The sequence below is a fragment of the Triturus cristatus genome, chromosome 5_1, assembly GCF_964204655.1.
Source record: "Triturus cristatus chromosome 5_1, aTriCri1.1, whole genome shotgun sequence".
Lineage (NCBI taxonomy): Eukaryota > Metazoa > Chordata > Amphibia > Caudata > Salamandridae > Triturus > Triturus cristatus.
The window spans coordinates 301,546,708-301,563,712 of NC_140587.1; the positions used below are offsets into that span (position 1 = coordinate 301,546,708).

Consider the following 17,005-nt stretch of genomic DNA (forward strand, 5'->3'; position numbering starts at 1 on the left):
ACATTTGGAAGGTTATATGTAAAGTGATTGCCCAAAGGTTAGCATTCACAAAATTTCAAAAGTTTTATGTTGCCATTTTGTGTCAGCTGTTTGTTTTCACGAGTGTATTTCTATATTCATTGCAATCCGACCCTGGCACGCGGGCAGTGTAGGGTGTAAGTGGGGTTGGGGGGGGAGAACAGTTTGAACGTTGACCGGGGGTGTGGGGGGGGGGGGGGGGGGGTCAGTGGTGACTCGGGTGGTGGCAGGGGGTGCTCCGGTGAGCCATTGTAGGTATGACTAGTGCAGGACAAGTAGGAAGCAGGAGACTGGACTAGGGCCTTTGCCCTTAGGTGTGTCCAATCCACCCAAAAAATATTTGAAACATTTTGCCAAGTTTCAAATAGTCTGTCATTGAAACTACATCGTCCATGTAACGCTGCTCAGTATATCGACCTCAGAAGGTTGGCAAGATGAGTCTCCTTCGGCAGGATTTCTACTCATGACCTGCAGGTGGCAACTGATGTCAGTGGCAAGCGTTTAACTCATCGTGCCAACATTTATAGTGCCTTTTGCAGAGAACCTACTCCTTCAGGCATGGCAGCGGCAGCTGTTTGCTAAACTCAGCTTCATATATGAAGATCTGTGGCATTCTAGTCTTTAGTTTCATATGCCAAAAAAGCGCTTCAACACACCATCCGGGGTAACAAGCGCTATAATGCAAACCTTTTTCCCTCTTCCATCCGTCCGCTATCCTTCTCAATCCAAATAACTGACTAATATCCACCACTCAAATTACTTTCATATTTCACTACACTAATTCACCCCTAATGCTTTACGGGTGCCAGAGTAGCATGCTACTCGCTGATAAAGCTTTCAACGCCTTGTCAGGGATAGTAAGCGCCTATATAAATGAAATTACAATACAATAAAATATTCTGCTACCCAGTGCCACCCACTCTTCTGTTTCTCTCGCACATACACTCATCGCCTACTGTATAAAGTGACGCCGCAGCTGCCCCTTGTATTTGTAATAATCAATAAACACTGTCTCTGTCCTCGAGGATGGTCCAGGTTCATCTCTTATCTCCTCATCCCTCGTGCTGTTCATTGCTGTGAACTCTTTGGAAGGTTCTAAATCCATGAAAGATCCTAAACAGGTGAAATAAAGGTGTTTACACAAAACTGGTCATCATTTAACGTACCTTTATTTCGGTTACAAACCTTAAAAAGCACAAGTAGAAATCTCATATAAAACAAATACATAATCATATCTAAAAACAGTTGAAAACCTTCAAAATCATGTTCATGGTTCATTAGCAATGCACCAATGATTTCAAAAGCCAATATCAGATGGAAAGTACCAACCACCTTGCAGAACATAAATACTCATCATTAAATTTCCAGGGCTGTATTTTTAGTTCAATCGCAATACAGCTATACAGCCCGCAATCTTATTTGTAAAAAATGCAACCGTGCAGTAGACTTAGATCACAAGCCTTTTTCCCTATGTGCTAAGTTCGTCAAGTCAGAGGCTTCCTATATACATTTTAAGATACATTTTATACGATTGAGATTCGTGTTTTAAAAAAAAAAAAAGTCAAATCTACAGTGGTTTAAGCAATCTGCGGAAAGATTACAAGAAAAAAGCAACTTTTTCGACTATTCATTGCAAATGTGGTATGCCTTAAAGGTTCATGCCTTTCTTTTTCCGAGCAAACCAAACTGCAAGCAAATAATGGCTTACAGTGAAAACTATGCACTGGGAAATGTCCCTTTTGAGGGTCCTTAGTGAATCTTGATATTGCCTAAATTCTAAATTGTGGCATATGGAACGGATCCATTTCCTTCTAGGGTTTGCCTAGGTAGGGTAAACAAATATGTGCGCCTGATTTTCTTTGTTTTGTAAAGTACAAAAAATTAGTTTGTGTCCACCAAGTCATGCTTATTCAGCTCGATGTATACTCTCTGGTTTGAAGAATGTCATAACGGAATTTGAAGTAAAGTGATTTGGCCATTTGGGGTAGATTATCATCCAGAAAAGATTCAAAATGTGGAATAGGCTTAAATTAAATAAATTGATCAGTCGGCCTAGTTTGTCTGCAGTTCTGCTGAAGTAAGGTAGTCACAAAACTCCAATAAATCTGCATTAACTGCCTTTTCAAGTATGCTGTCAAATCTTGGCGGTGACTCCTTATAGAGCCGAGACCCAATCTGGCAGACCAGGACTCAACATGTCAGGCCCAAGGAAAGCTGAGATTCATCTATCTCCAGAAGTTCCATTAACCCATGCCTATAACAACTAGATTTGTGTGTGGTCGGGGGGGCGCTAGAGGGTGCCAAGCAAGATGGCCGCACTCGTGTGAGGCTTTTGCGGTTCGTCCCTGGTCTGTCAAATATCATGATCATCTGGACATGCTGTAGCGTGAAACGATAAATGTGCATCGAACTGCAAATTAAGTGAAAGCTCCCTTAAACAGCAGCAGTACCGGCCCGCTGCTCTTTGGAAATCGCGGGTGATCCCTGGCGCGCACAACATGGCGGTGGTGGCGGCTTGAGCCTGGGGGGAGTGCAGTGCAAACCGTATCGGTGGAGCTGACCGGCCCGGACTCGGGAGCACGGAAGTGCCCGTGTGGGTTCGGTGCTTACTTGTGCCAGGAAAGAGTATTGATCTAAGCACTCCTGGGTGCGGAGAGGAACTTTGGTTGCCTGCCCCTTAGTCGCGGAGCTGCGGGACTGACGGAGGACAGCTGCAACCTGCTGGGCCGCCGGAAATAGCAGGGGCCGTTGTGTGATGAGCCGCGGACCCGTGTGATTACCCGGAGAGGAGTCATATGAACGCTGTGCAGTGTCTGCGCGAAGCGGCCCGATCTGATCGTCTGGTTTGTCGGGCGCTGGGAGCCGGAAGAAGCAATCTTCCCGAGCGTGGCCCGGGCCATGGAGTCTTGGAGCGCGAGGGCGCCGTGAGACATGGGCAGCCCCCGGTGATGAGGGCGGCGGGGAGGGAACCGCTGTTTGAGGCTGAGCTGGATCTGGTGCTGAGGTGAAGGGTGCGGGGTGGCCGGATTTCCCCCCCCCCCGGCACTGGAAAGCAGGAGACCATAGCGAGAGCGAAGACCTGAGCAGGGGCCCAAGCTGAGCACCCCCCCACCACCTGCAATAGCGCTGAGACAAGATCAGCAAGCATTTGAGGGGGGAAGGGGGCTGCGACAAGCTGTGATCTGGGGGGAGGACCGCCGATTGGAGTCTCTGAAGGACACCAACTTTGTGGACGCGGGCCTTTCCTGGGGCCGGGGGAGGCTGCCTACTGGTGGGCACGAGCATAAATTTCAGCGCTGCGGAGACCACCGGGTGACCTGACGGGCCCCTGCTGCAAGGGACAATATACTAGGATTACTGGCCCTCCCCCCTCATTGGAGAGCCTGGGGGGGGGCTGGCATCAGGGGGAGAAGCGCTCTGGGACCTGGGTCTGGAGCTGGCGCGCTGACTGCGGCCAGTGCTGCTGGTGACCGGTCCTCTGATCTCCTCCCAACCGCAGCACTTGACGGAGGGTTGGCTTTTGCCTAGGTGACATACTGTGATCTCCAGAAGGATGGGGAAACCAGACTGGCGCCAGCCTAAACTTAATTTTGATGCACGCAAAGGTACCCGATCCTGCATGGATCCGGAAGAAGACTGAGCGGAGGCACCGGCGCCCTCGAACGCAGATTTGAAGGACCTAATACTGGCTGTGCAATCTAGCCTGACCTCCATTGAATCCAAGATGGATTACATGTCTGCGCGTCTAGATGGCGTAACGCATAGAGTAGACCAGCATGAAGAGAGGCTGACTGGGACGGAACGGAGGATATCGGACCTGGAGGACACCTCTACTGCGACAACGTCCGGCACGCTGGAAATGGAGAGGGTTCTGAGAGTGGTTGCGGCCAAGAACGAGGACTTAGAAGCCAGCTCTCGAAGAAACAACCTCCGCATCTTAGGAATACCAGAATCAACAGCTACCGGCAGGATGGAGGAATACGTAGAGCGCCTGCTTGCGCTCTTTGGGAGAGATGATTTTTCGCCAGTATTGGTAGTCGAGCGGGCTCACCGTGCGTTGGCTGCTCGCCCGGTGACTGGAGCCGCTTCGCGTCCGATAATCGCCCGGTTACTCAATTACCGGGATTGGGATACTCTGCTTATCTAGGGAGCGGGGTCCGCTCCACCACGAGGGAACTGAGATTTCATTGTATCCCGACTTTACCCTGGCCGTGCAAGAGCAGAGATTAAAGTTTCTCCCGGTGAAGAAGAAATTACAGCAGCCCAACATTCCCTATGCAATGCTCTTTCCCGCTCGACTCAAGGTGACCTATCAAAGTAAGCAGCATTTCTTCAATACACCACAGCTTGCGCAGGACTTCCTTAAATCCTTGCCGAAGTCTGCGATGGGACGCTTCCCCCAAGCTCGCCCCCCCCCCCCCTGCCTAGGCGGAGGGGGGGGGAAACACTTCAGATGTCGAATAAGCAGATACTGGTTAAATATGCTTTTCACATAGTGATCCTGCCATACGGTCATGAAATTGAGGCTTTGCCCGATTAGGGGTGTCGGGACATCGTTGTGGGGCTTGGGGACCAGAATGAGGAAGGACAATTTCCCCCCCCCCCCGGGAGACAATACCGCCAAGCTCAGTACACGAGATTGGATACTCTTACAGAGATCATGGTGATTCTGGTGCACTTTGGCGGTGGGTGGGTTGCACCCTCACCCCCCTGACTGATGGAAGCAGCGCTGACTACTACACCCTATCCTTAAACTGCTGTGTTGGTGATCATCTGCGAACTTGCAAGATGCACTGGAAACCGAACCAAGATGACCTTACATGTGATCGCCCGAGCACCCTCGCTCTGGCGAGGAAGACCCCCTGGACGCTCTCTGGACTACACCTCTCAGGTGAACCCTGATCATTATGGTTGCTGTTGGTTTATTGATAGTTTTGTTTCAGGCTGATTCATTCTACCCTGTTGGGAACATGGCATTGGGGGAATGGCGGGAGATGGGGAGGGAAGAATACCACAGCAGGATTGGGCTGCTGATGTGGGAGGGGGGTGGGAATGTTGTGTTTGAACATGCGAGAAACGAACAAATGTGTGACACAACACATGTCTTAGCCTTGACTACCATTTTAATGCCTAGCTATTTCTACCAGTTTGCTTCAGTCCACCGCTTAAATATGGGTTACCCCAACCACTGCCATGGCTGAACATTCTAGACCCACCGCATTTCTCTTCCTCACTTGGAATGTACGAGGACTGGGGGAACCTCTCAAGCGCAGACACATATCTTACTTAGACCATACATTGTGTGATGCTGCAGGAAACGCACTTTAACCCCACCACCCCTTCCACATTTGCCGCTCGATGGGCCAGATATACATGTTTTTCCTCTTATTCATCTTATGCTCGAGGCACATGTATCCTTGTACGGAAGTTCCTTCCATTTACCCCAATAGGTTCCGCCACGGACAAGCGGGGCCGGTACTCCATTCTCTGGGATAGAATTGCCTCCCACTCTTTTACATTCGTTTCTTGTTATGGGCCGAATACGGACGACCCGGAATTTTTCCGCGTGCTCTGGGGCAAAATCCTAGAGATTGGTTCTACACACCTACTATGGGGGGAGCGAGGGGGACTTCAATGTCAGTTAATCCCACACAGGACCGGTCACACCCGCAACCACATCACTACTCCCAATCACAAGCCATCCTAAAGATGATAATGGCCAACTATGAGCTGATTGATGCATGGCGCCGTACCCATCACGACGGGAGGGTACTTGTTATACCACGGCCCGGTCTTCCTGGTCCAGAATTGACGCGTGGCTCATTACCAAGGGCTTAGCCCATTGGGTGACACATGCCTCCCATCTACCTCGGACATACTCTGACCATTCTCCAGTACTGGTCGCTATAACCCCCCCCCCCCCCTACTTTGGCGTTTCAATCCACTCTCTTTATTGGACCCAGTCTTCAAGCAGGAACTCTAGCAGGAGATCACAGACTTTTTCCCTCGTAATGAGGAGTCGGTGACTCAATACTCCATGGTGTGGGAAGCTTTCAAAGTGACCATACGTGGCTTGTGTATTGCAAAAAGCGGGGGAGTATTGAGAGACATCCAATGTGTAGATTGGAGGCGGAACTTAAAAACATTGAGGCGGAATTTCACAATAGCCCCACACCGGAATTGCAAGCTAGGATGGGTAGTGTGCTTAATGACTACCACGAGACAGCGGAACGCGAATGCAAATGCAAAGGGAAATATTTTAGGGCACGACCATATGGGGAGGGGGGACAGACCTGGAAAAACGCTGGCGTCCTTAATTCTACCTCCGCAATTTTCAAACCTTGTTCTTGAAGTGGAGGACGAGGCCGGTCAAAGACATAGTAATACAACTGAGATAGTGGAGACGTTTCGTAGGTTTTACAGAGGTCTTTATAGGACGCATAGAGATCAGCCAATAGACTTCTCCCCCTTTTTTGAGGATATGGCGATCGCCTGGTTGGGGGATGGGCAGAGGTAATTTCTGTTGAGACATCACGAGGATGAAGAAATTATATTGGCTATAATGCGGAAAAGCGCCAGGCCCGGATGGCCTCCCGGCCGAATTTGATAAAACGTTCCACCACCTACTCATTCCGGTGCTGCGCCACTTATACGAGGAGGCTCGTGAGACTGGTATACTCCCTCCTTCAATGCGAGAGGCGCGTATCCTATCCCTACCTAAACCGGGGAAGCCCTCTACCTATTGTGATTCGTACAGGCCTCTATCCTTAATAAATGTGTACGCTAAAATTTTAGCCAAATTGATCGCTAATCGGATTAGTCCCCTTATGACAGCATTGGTGCTCCATGATCAATCGGGCTTTGTGCCCACTAGAGGCACATCCCATAACTTGCGCACACTATTCGCACTCCTACACGATATAGACCCTGATCTCAACGCGGCGGCTATATTTCTCGACGCCACCAAGGTGTTGGTCTCCCTGGAATTGGGACTACCTCTCCTTTGTGTTACAACGTATGGGGTTTCCCGCCCCCTTCCTGGCATAGATCAATTTATTATATTCCGGAGTACAAGCTAGAGTGATGGTTAATGGAGTTCAGTCGGCTCCTTTCGCGATCACACGGGGCACCCGGCAGGGATGTCCCCTATCGCCCCTTCTTTTTGCTATCGCCTTCGAGCCGTTGGCAGCCAAAGTCCGGCAACATTTCCGGGAGTTTGCGCTGATATACCCAGAGAGGCAGAATCTTATTTCCCTATATGCTGATGATCTGACATTATACCTGCGTGACCCGGCGGTCAGCCTCCATCCCATTCTCCGGTTGCTCATCCTTTTCGGCCCACTATCTGGGATAAATGTGAACTGGGGGAAATATCAAATATTCCCACTCACAGATGCCACATCGGAGTTCGCTCCTGATTTCCCTCTTACGTGGTGTTCAGATACTGTCACTTATCTTGGCAATCGGGTCTCTCGATGGCGTGAAGGACTGATGCGCTCTAACTACGGGCGCGCACTTGATCTTATTACGGATAAGATCTCCAGATGGATCGCGATGCCTCTTTCCATGGCAGCTAGAGTATCTTTGATCAAGATGGTACTATTGCCCAAACTACTCTACCTTTTTACCAGCATCCCTCATGCTCCTAGCCGTCACTTTTTTAAACGTATCCAAGCTCAGCTGATCCGATTGACGTGGGGTGGAAGGCAACCCAGACTGGCATGGGACGTTCTTACTCGGCCGTTTGAGTCTGGAGGACTCCAAGTCCCAGATATGGAATTATATTTCATATGCGCCCAGGCGCACTTTGCGGCTTACTGGATGCACCCTCCCACATACATGCCCCATCTAGCAATTGAAGATGGTTACATGGCCCCTACACCTTGTTCAGCATATCTAAGCACTACCGCAGTCCCTAGACACCTAGCATCTACAACCGTACAATGCACTACCAGTGCCTGGCGCGATCTGGCGCACAAACTTAAATGCCCTATTCTTTACTCGCCATTAGCGCCATTACAGGGGAGACATAACCTACCGGTTACGACAGAAGGGGAATGCCGCCGCATGCTGCGGAAACTGTCCTGTCTTACTGGGGGCCAATTGTATGTAAATGGAAAGTTTAAAAATAGTGAGGACTTCTTTGGTACCATGACCCCCACACCTTTTGGAGCGGTTCTATTATGTGAGGCTTGGGCAAGACATGCGTTCCCTTACTCAGTGTTTTCCGTTGGAACCCCCCATTATGCTTCCTTTACTCACTTCTACAGCACACTCCCCCGGAACATGTAGTGTTTCGACTATATCGCTCAACTAAAGAAGAGTGGGAGAGGGATCCGGCCCCAGCCAAGGGTAAATGGGAGGCGGAATTGGGAACTTCCATCACGAGGAACAATGGCTCTATTGATGTCGCCAAACGGGCGCCATATCCGCCAATAGCAGATTACGCCTTCTACATTATAAATATATTCACAGTCTATACTACACGCCGGCTAGGCTACACCGTTTACACTTGCGTGACACTGACTGCTGTGATAGATGCGGGGCGGGGGAGGCTGACTTCGGGCACTTGGCTTGGGGCTGCCCGCCGGTTCGGGAATACTGGAGAGAGGTACTGCATGCGCTAGACTAAATGGCTGGGGCGCATGTGCCTGACTATCCTCTCACTCTTCTCTTTGGGTACACGGAACAAGTCCCAAGCAAGATACGGAGATGTTTCCTTGGCCCTCCTGCTGGCAAAGCGACGTGTAGCCTGTCGATGGGGGCGTGGTCGTGCTCACAAATTCAAGGACTGGATTAACGATCTCGCATATTGCCAGGACCAGTTACACACATGCTGAATTTATGCCACCCTCCTCACGTCCGAGAGATATCTGGGCCCCTCTTCAAACTTATCTTTTGGCACACACGGACACTGGGGAACCTGACCTTGATCCCGGCCGAGGGAAGCGGCGGGGAGCGACGGGATGGCGCTGTGAGTCTCCCGGACATGGGGGTGCATTGATCACTTTATCGTGGCGCAGGGTGGGGAAAGGAAATGCGGGGCAACGGAACTCTGGGGGGAATGATGAGTGGAGACTGAGTTGACAATGCTTTTGGTATAACAGGTGAAAGATGGTGTTGCTACTGAGACTCATTGAATTTGATGTTTTGGGGGGTACTTGTTTAGGAACCTGAGTTGATCGTCACCTGTTATGCTTGCCCACCTGAACCTTTGGGGTTGTAGGCGGCTTGCTGTGTTTACTTCCCCACTGTCCTTTGCAAAGAATGTTATGCACCGCAGTGGCGGCCCGTTGGGATGTAGGCACCCAGCTGTGTCAGATCTTCATGATGTCAATAAAGGTTTGTTAAAAAATAAAAAATAAAGATTTGTGTGTGGTCCATAATCTCACCCAGAATAATAAAATAAAACTAGTCCAAGAAAAGCACAAAGCACAACCTCCATGCAGGTCGCTTCACACACAACAGAACATCCTGCAAGCACTAAGTGCATGATTGTGAGTTAAGCCGTTATTTATCGCCTCTGATAAATAACAATACAACAAGATACATTATTTATCGGGCGTGATAAAAAAAACACCTATTAAGAGTTCATGGGGAGTAACATGCAGATTTTGGTGTTTTCCAACGCATGTGTAAACAGTGGTTATTGCATAGGTTGGAATATTACGAGCACCTCGTAATCAGGCCCTGAGTGTAGGAGCTATTTAAGGCACCTGATAAATAGCGCCTATTACGAGTTTATGGGGAATAACATCTGCATGAAATGGTAAATACTGTATGCTTTTCCCCCTTTAGATTTTGATGGGTATGACCTGACGAAATGTAACAAACCTTTAGGTATTTAACACATCTGATCATTATCTGATACGTTAAATACCTTTTAACTTGTCATTTCAAACTGTGCATAAACAGGGTTTTACGCATGGGTCAGAATACACCAAACACATAATCAGGCCAGAAGTGTGATAAAATGCTGTTCCACAGTGTGTGCAGCAGGCAGCTTCCGAAAAAGGTGATGTTGGTCCATAGCTCCATAGTGGTCGATGAAGACCTTGACATCTCCTTGATTGGTTGATCGGATCTGTGCATCCAAAGATGACTGAGTAGTCTGATTAGGGCATTTAACATCCTGTCATACGTCGGGAAAACATATGATGACACTGTCGATATGCATGTAGCTCTGGACTTGTGCAGCTCATGCTTTCTTTGAGTCTCAGCAGAACGCCTTGCCTCGGAGGTTTAGCAGCCTTTGTGAATGAGGCTATGCCATGCTGGAGAGTTCAGTGCAATGGTTTTCCAGTTAGCGGATTTGATCTCGAGGGACTTCAGGGAGGCCTTCAACATGTCTTTGAACCGCTTCTTTGGTCCTCCATGAGAGCGCTTTTCCTGAGTATTCTCCATAGAAGAGCTGTTTGGGGATTCGCTTGTCTGACATTCTGACATGTCCAGCTCAACTAGTCTGGGCTTTCATCAGCAGTGTATGAACTGACAGCAGACTGGCTCTAAAAAGGACTTCAGTATCCAGCACTTTGTCCTGCTATCTGAGTCTCAGAAGCTAGTACAGACAGGACAAGTACAGCATACCTAAGTGGAGCAAAGCACAGCGCACTGCATTCATACAGATCCGGAAAGATTTTTCGTCAGCAATACCCTTGCGCGTCGCTAGGCGTCTACGGCTCCGCGTCCGTCAGCGTTGTGATTGCCGGGATGACGTCGTCGGAGTAGTTAGACGCCGCCCTAGCGCGCTGACGTCAGTTCTTCTTTTATCTGCACCAGTAAGCGCCGATCCAGGAAGAGCATACCCTTTTAGTCACTTTTTGACTAAACTTTTTTGAACTCTTTTGGTTCCATTTCCAGTTCACCCCGACTCTAGTGCCGGTAGGGATGCCTGGCTTCAAATCTTGTGACGCCTGTCACCGACCGATGTCGGTCACGGATCACCACCGCCGGTGTCTCTATTGCCTTGGGGCCGACCACAATGCTGAGACGTGCCTCGACTGCCGGGCCTTGACCTTGAAGGTTAGGTGGGAGCGGTCCCGCAAGCTGCTCGAGATCCGGAAGTCTGCTCCGCGCCGCTCAAGGTCCCGGTCGAGGAGGAGGTCGAGGGACCGGTAGTGGAGCCGCAGTCATCACCGCTCGTCGAAGTCTAAGTCTTCGCATTCTGGTAAGTCTAAGCACAGCACGAAGTCGAAGAGACGTCCTCGCTCTTGTGGCTCCCCTCGCAGGTCGGGCGACTCGGCTGAGGGTTCGGGTGGCACCACCAGCGCGGCTCCGGAGCCGCAGGAGTCCCGTCCGACCCCATACCCTCCGGTCCCTGGGTCTGACGCGACTCCGGCTGAGATCAGGGACTTCCTCGTGGCTATGAGGAGCGTGACTCTCCCGTCGGCGCCTGCTGGCGCGTTGCTTTGGGCCCCGCAGGCACGACTGGGAGGCCCAGCCCTGGCACCGTCTTCGACTCTGGTCCCGATGCCGCAGGCCCCCGCGGGATCAAGGCCTGGATCCTGGTCGGCGCCGGTCGACCTTACGACGCCGGCGCCGACCCCTCCGGTGCCGCCCCTGGCGCTGCCTTCGGACGACGCCGTTCCCCAGTCTGGCCTGGCGTTGGAGCGGCGCCGTATCCGACGCCGATGGATGACAGGTTCATCTTCTGCCCGGCCTTGATCCTTCCACCTGTATACCAGGAGTCAGATGGCGGTGAAGACTGGGAGGGGTCTGAGGACCCTCTGGCACGGCAGTGCCAGTTATCTCAGGACTGGGCAGACTAACTGGGGGATGCCAGTGGTCTTGAAACCTCACCTGATACTGGCTTCATCTCTCCTCCTTCCGTGACTATGGAGGAAGGTGCTACATTTTCTGTGGTGCTGCGCAAGGCGGCCGAAGCCCTCGGGCTGGAGCTGCCTGCTGTGGCCGTGAGGACTAATCTCCTCACTGAAGTGCTTCAACTGCCAGCAAGCTCCTCGGAGCCTCTGCTGCAGTTAAATGAAGCACTGACTGACCTTCTGAAGGGCACCTGGTCCAAGCCCTCCACAGTTCCTCCTGTGGACCGGAACGTGGCCCGGCGCCACCGCCCTGCACCGGGCGACCCCAGTTTTCTGTTGGTGCACCCTACGCCCGAGAGCCTGGTTATCCAGGCCTCTACCTCCCAGACCTCCTTCCCGTCTGCTCCCCTGGATCGGGAATCCAAAAGGTTGGAACAGTTTGGGAAGAAACTGTTCTCCTCCCTTAGTTTGGGGTTGCGGTCTATCAACACCACGTGTCTTTTGGACGTTACTCCCACTCCCTATGGGATACGGTTGAGGAAGTGCTGCCCCTGAAAACTTACAAACTACTAGTGTGCTGGCTGACTGGTTCTGACCAGCCTGGCACCCGAATGATTTGTCAGAGGCGTGCTCACCCTCAGGCTAGTTCTACCCCTAAGGTGGGCTACCTGATGTGGACACAAGTTTAGTCTGCCATCTTGGTGATGGCAGAAGTAGAAACTCTGGGACATGGTTTTGCCCACTTCCCACAGGAAGTGGTCATATACGAGGGTATTGACCCCAGGGGTGTGTAACCCATTGTCTATTTCCTACACTCTAACATCCCTAAAGCTAGTATTTAGGGACGCCCCCGGTACCATGAAATCCGATCCTGTTGACTTGAAAGAAGACCAACACTAAAGAGCCACAAAACCAAGTACAGAGGAGCAGCAACTGACTTTGTGCCAACCCTGCTAGTCTGCCTGCTGTTCTGCCTGCTGTTCTCGACAATTAGAGGAGAGGATGTTGCCTAACGGCCAGAGCAGCCGACCTCGAAGCTGGGGAACCGAGTTCACGTTTCGGCAGGGACACTCTGTGTTCGTGGGCTAATCACTTAATCTCCCCGTGCCTAACAAAAATGAATGTCAGTCGGTAACGCAATTGGTGCTAATGTAAAGCACTCCAATACCTTCGGGTTAAGTTTGCACTATATAAAACTCCCCCCAAAAATAAAACAATTGTGCCAAAAATTCGTCGTGCAGCTGTTACTCCAAAAGCCTGGGAGGACTGCCAGCCCTTCACCCAAGACCACAGAACTCCTGTGGTGTAGTGGAGCTCCTTCCCGCATCCTGCAGGCACCCCAAGAGACATATCAGGACTCCGGACTTCCAAAAACCCGACACTTGAAGGCACCACTGCACCTGTGCCTCCTAGCCTGAGTCGAAGTGGGCCAATATTGCCAGCATTGGCTCCAGAGACGAGTCCCACAGTGGGTTTGCCAACAGTGCTGTTCCCGACACCGCCTGAGCCTCGTTGTGCAGTCCCTCTCTACTGCGAGTGTCTGAGGTTGTGAAACCCTGACATCTCAAGCTCACTCTGCACCTGGCTGTCCAAAGGAGATGAGGACCTAGGGTGTTACAAGAAGAGTACCAAGGGTGTCTCTACATCCCCAAACATTGTGAGACCTGAGCCCCCCCTTGTTGTTTATAGCCTATTTGTGACTTGACAGATCTCCATTGACTTAAATGGGGCACTGGATGCTGTATAGCACCTCTACACCAGACTGCCCCAGTGCTGCCAGAGGTGACCTGTAGTGCTGTCTTCAACCTTGCCCCATACTCACCTTAAGTCCAGGAGATTGGTCTTGTAAGTCGCTGTGAAGTACTTGTATGCAGTATGGCTTTCCTATGTTATAGGGTAACATTGGCGCTTAAGAAATTGCACTGTCGCCTTTCTAAAACTATTAAAAAAAAATCCTAACTCGAAACGCACTTACCTGACTTTGATGATCTCGTACAATCTGTTACTTTTCTGTAGGCGACGTTTGTCTTGGTTGGCATTTTTGTTTTGAGCCAGGCACGTTTTAGCTTTCTAATTTGTTGTTTTCTCTTTTATCTCTGTATTTCTCCAAGGTGCTTGTTTTCTTTTGCTCTGTTAGGTTTTTAGTAGTATCAGGATATCAAAAGCTTTCTGTAGCCACTCATAGTTTTTTAACAGAATTTGTTTCTAGATCTCTACTGGATGTTAGTTGTTTGTAAGTGTTCAAAATTGAGTTTTTTCCACGGCCGGTAGGTGGATGCATGTAAGGTGGTTTTAGCTGCGTCACTTAGTGTTTTATGTTGGAAGGCAAGCAAATGGTGGTTTGACCATGTTACTGGAGTCATTGTTCGAGAGGTAACTAGTTCTGTATTAGCAAAAATGACATCTAGAATGTGTCCAGTGATGTGTGTGGGTTCGTGGACGATCTGATGCAGGTTCAGTGCTTTTAGGCCAGCGATGATTGGTTTTTGGATGGGGCATATTTGGTTTGTCAAACCAAATGTTGAGGTTCCCTAGAACGCATAGGTTGGAGTGTTGTGACATCCGGTTTAAACCGGGTCTAGAAGTGCGTCTCGGAAAGTTGACTTGCTAGGTGGGGGTCTGTAAAGGAGCAGGAAGTTACAGGAGAAAGACGGTGTAAGATTGCATCGGGTGGAAAGGACCTCGCAGTTTTTGGGGGAGATGTCGTCATTTAGTGATGTGTAATGTTCGCCTATACGATTTTGGGTGATTGTTTGATAGCCTAGAGGAACGATTTCCTGCAGGACTGGAACCATATCCTCTACCAACCATGATTCAGTAATGAATAGTATGTCTGGCTTTGCGTCCGTGAGAAGGTTGTGGATGTGATATATGTTCTTCGAGAGCGATCGTGCATTTATTAGTAGACCGTTTAGAAAATGTGCTTTGGAGATAGTGTACCGCTTAGAAAATGTGCTTTGGAGATCCTGTAGAGGAGTGAGCAGTATTTTGTGGGCTTGCAGTTGATGTGTCCTTATTGTGTTTGTATTAGGTATATGAGGATAGCAATCGTGTAGCTTTTCTGTATCGTGTTATTCGTCCAGCAGGCTAAGAGGACATTTAGATGGGTCTGCATAAATGGTGGTGGAGATGGTGTTTGAGAGTGAGTTAGTGTGCTGTGTTTTTGTCGGGTAACTTTGTTGTGCAATAGACCTGGAGAAGCAAGGCTGTGAAGTGTGGCACGTTGCTTATTTTGTGTCTGTTTAGGGCGGAAGATGTAGGAGTTGGGGTGGCAGTGCAGCATGTGTCATGTACTAAGGTTCTAAATTGTCCAATGGATGAGAGGCTGTTAAGAGTTGCTGTGATGCTGTATGTGTTGGGTGTGGTTGATGAGCAAAAGCTTGGTATTTGATTTTAATTTGTGTAATTTGAAAGGTGGGTGTATGTTTGTAGTTTGTGATGGTAAGTATGAGGTTTTGCGCTTGAGAGATTTTGTTTTGCTGGTGTGCGTGATGTTATGTTTTTGAGGGGTAGTGAAAGGGGATGCTGATGTATTTGTTTTATGAGATGGATTTGTCAGTATAGTATAGTTTGTTGTGAGTGAAAGTTGTTAGATAAAGGGGATGGTGATGTTTGAGTAGACTGTGTTTTATTCAAGAGGAGATGAACTAGAGTCAGTGTTTGTCATAGACTTGTTTGCTGCTAGAGGTAATGTGTGAGGTGTAGACGTGTGGTTGTGTGGTTGTTTTATTGTGGTTGAAAGAAGAGGAGAGTGTTGGTCAGAGAAGTGATGAAAGGCTGAATATAGGTTTGTTAGTGACAAAAAGGGGTCTGTTATGAATAATTAGAGCAGGGAGTGTGTGTCTGGTTGGGATATAGTTCAGTGTGGTGTGGAATAGAGTTGTTAGTCATGAGTGGATTGAATAGAGGTATAGGTTACAGTTGAGTACGGTTTGTATGTGATGGTGGAAATGTGTGGTAGCTGGGATAGAAGAGTGTATATGTGTGGTTTGTGTGGTTTTGTAGTGGGTACTGAGACATTGAATTGTGTATAGGGTTAGTTTGTAGTAAATGAGTGGAGTACATTTGGTGTGAATGTGTTGTGTATAGGGTGGGTGCCGGTTAATGAGACAATGGGCAGCATTTCTTGCCCTAGTCCAGACCAGTCTCGAACAGGCTCAAACAGGCACTCACCCTTGTCCTCTCCGCCCTTGGCCTCCACTCCCGGACTGAGACGCCCTAATCCCTGGCCTTAAATAGCCCTAGTAGTCTCATGACACCTTTGGCCCATAGGAACCCCAGCCCCATCCTTAACCAATCACACTAGCTCTAAACCCTAGAACCAATAGGAGACCAAGCCCTTACAACCAGTTGTAGCCCTAGTCCAAGCACCAAATCGGGCACAAAATCCTAAACACCACGTCCAATAGAAAGCCTAAATCCCAGCCCTAGTCCCAACCCTGTTCCCAGCAACCAATCACACAAACCCTAAGCCCTATATCCAATAGAAGCCTAGTCCCAGGAGCCAGTCTCACAGGAAACCCTAAGCCCTAACCCTAGTCCCAATCTTAGACTCAGCTAATAGAAAGCCCAGCCCAGGAACCAATCCAATCCAAACCCTAAACCTATCCACCAATCGGATCACTAACCCTAAACCCTACATCAATAGAATCACTGACCCAGGAACCAATCAGAACCCTCAAATAACCAACCAATGACTACACTAACCCAATAGAAACACCAGATGCAACCACCAATCAGTGCACACATGTGCCATCCAATAGCAGACACTATAAGGTCCCTGCGCCCTCCGTCAAGGGTTGCTGGCCAGAGAGTTGGAAGCTGCTCCTCTTTTCAGAATCTCCTAGGAGACAGACAGGCTCAGTCCACATTTGGACTTCTGCAGGTAAGGGCCTAACAAACTTTGTCCTCTAACAATACTGTTTGTATAAAACTTTACTCGCACTCCTTGCCAAAAACTAGTGCACAATCCCTATAAAACACAGCTTAAACGGCTCAAAGCAGATCACTGCTGTCTGAGAGCACCCCTTGTTGCGGGGGGGGGGGGGGGTTCACTCACTTGCTAACACGTGAGCTGGGGTTGACTGCTTAACATACAGGTCTTAGCACAGAGCAAGGGAGAAATTAGGAGGAAAAAACAGTTGCGGGGAATGAGAGGGAAAAAACTACACATTTTTTGGCATGCAAATCCCACAATTCAACAGGTTAAATGAAAACCGTCACGG

At 49.5% G+C, this 17,005-nt stretch overlaps 1 protein-coding gene across 2 annotated transcripts in view; it reads left to right on the forward strand.

Annotated features, from left to right (window-relative positions):
• ATAD2 (ATPase family AAA domain containing 2) overlaps positions 1-17,005 on the forward strand; it is a 424,041-nt gene that overhangs the window by 246,930 nt on the left and 160,106 nt on the right. The window lies entirely within an intron of this gene.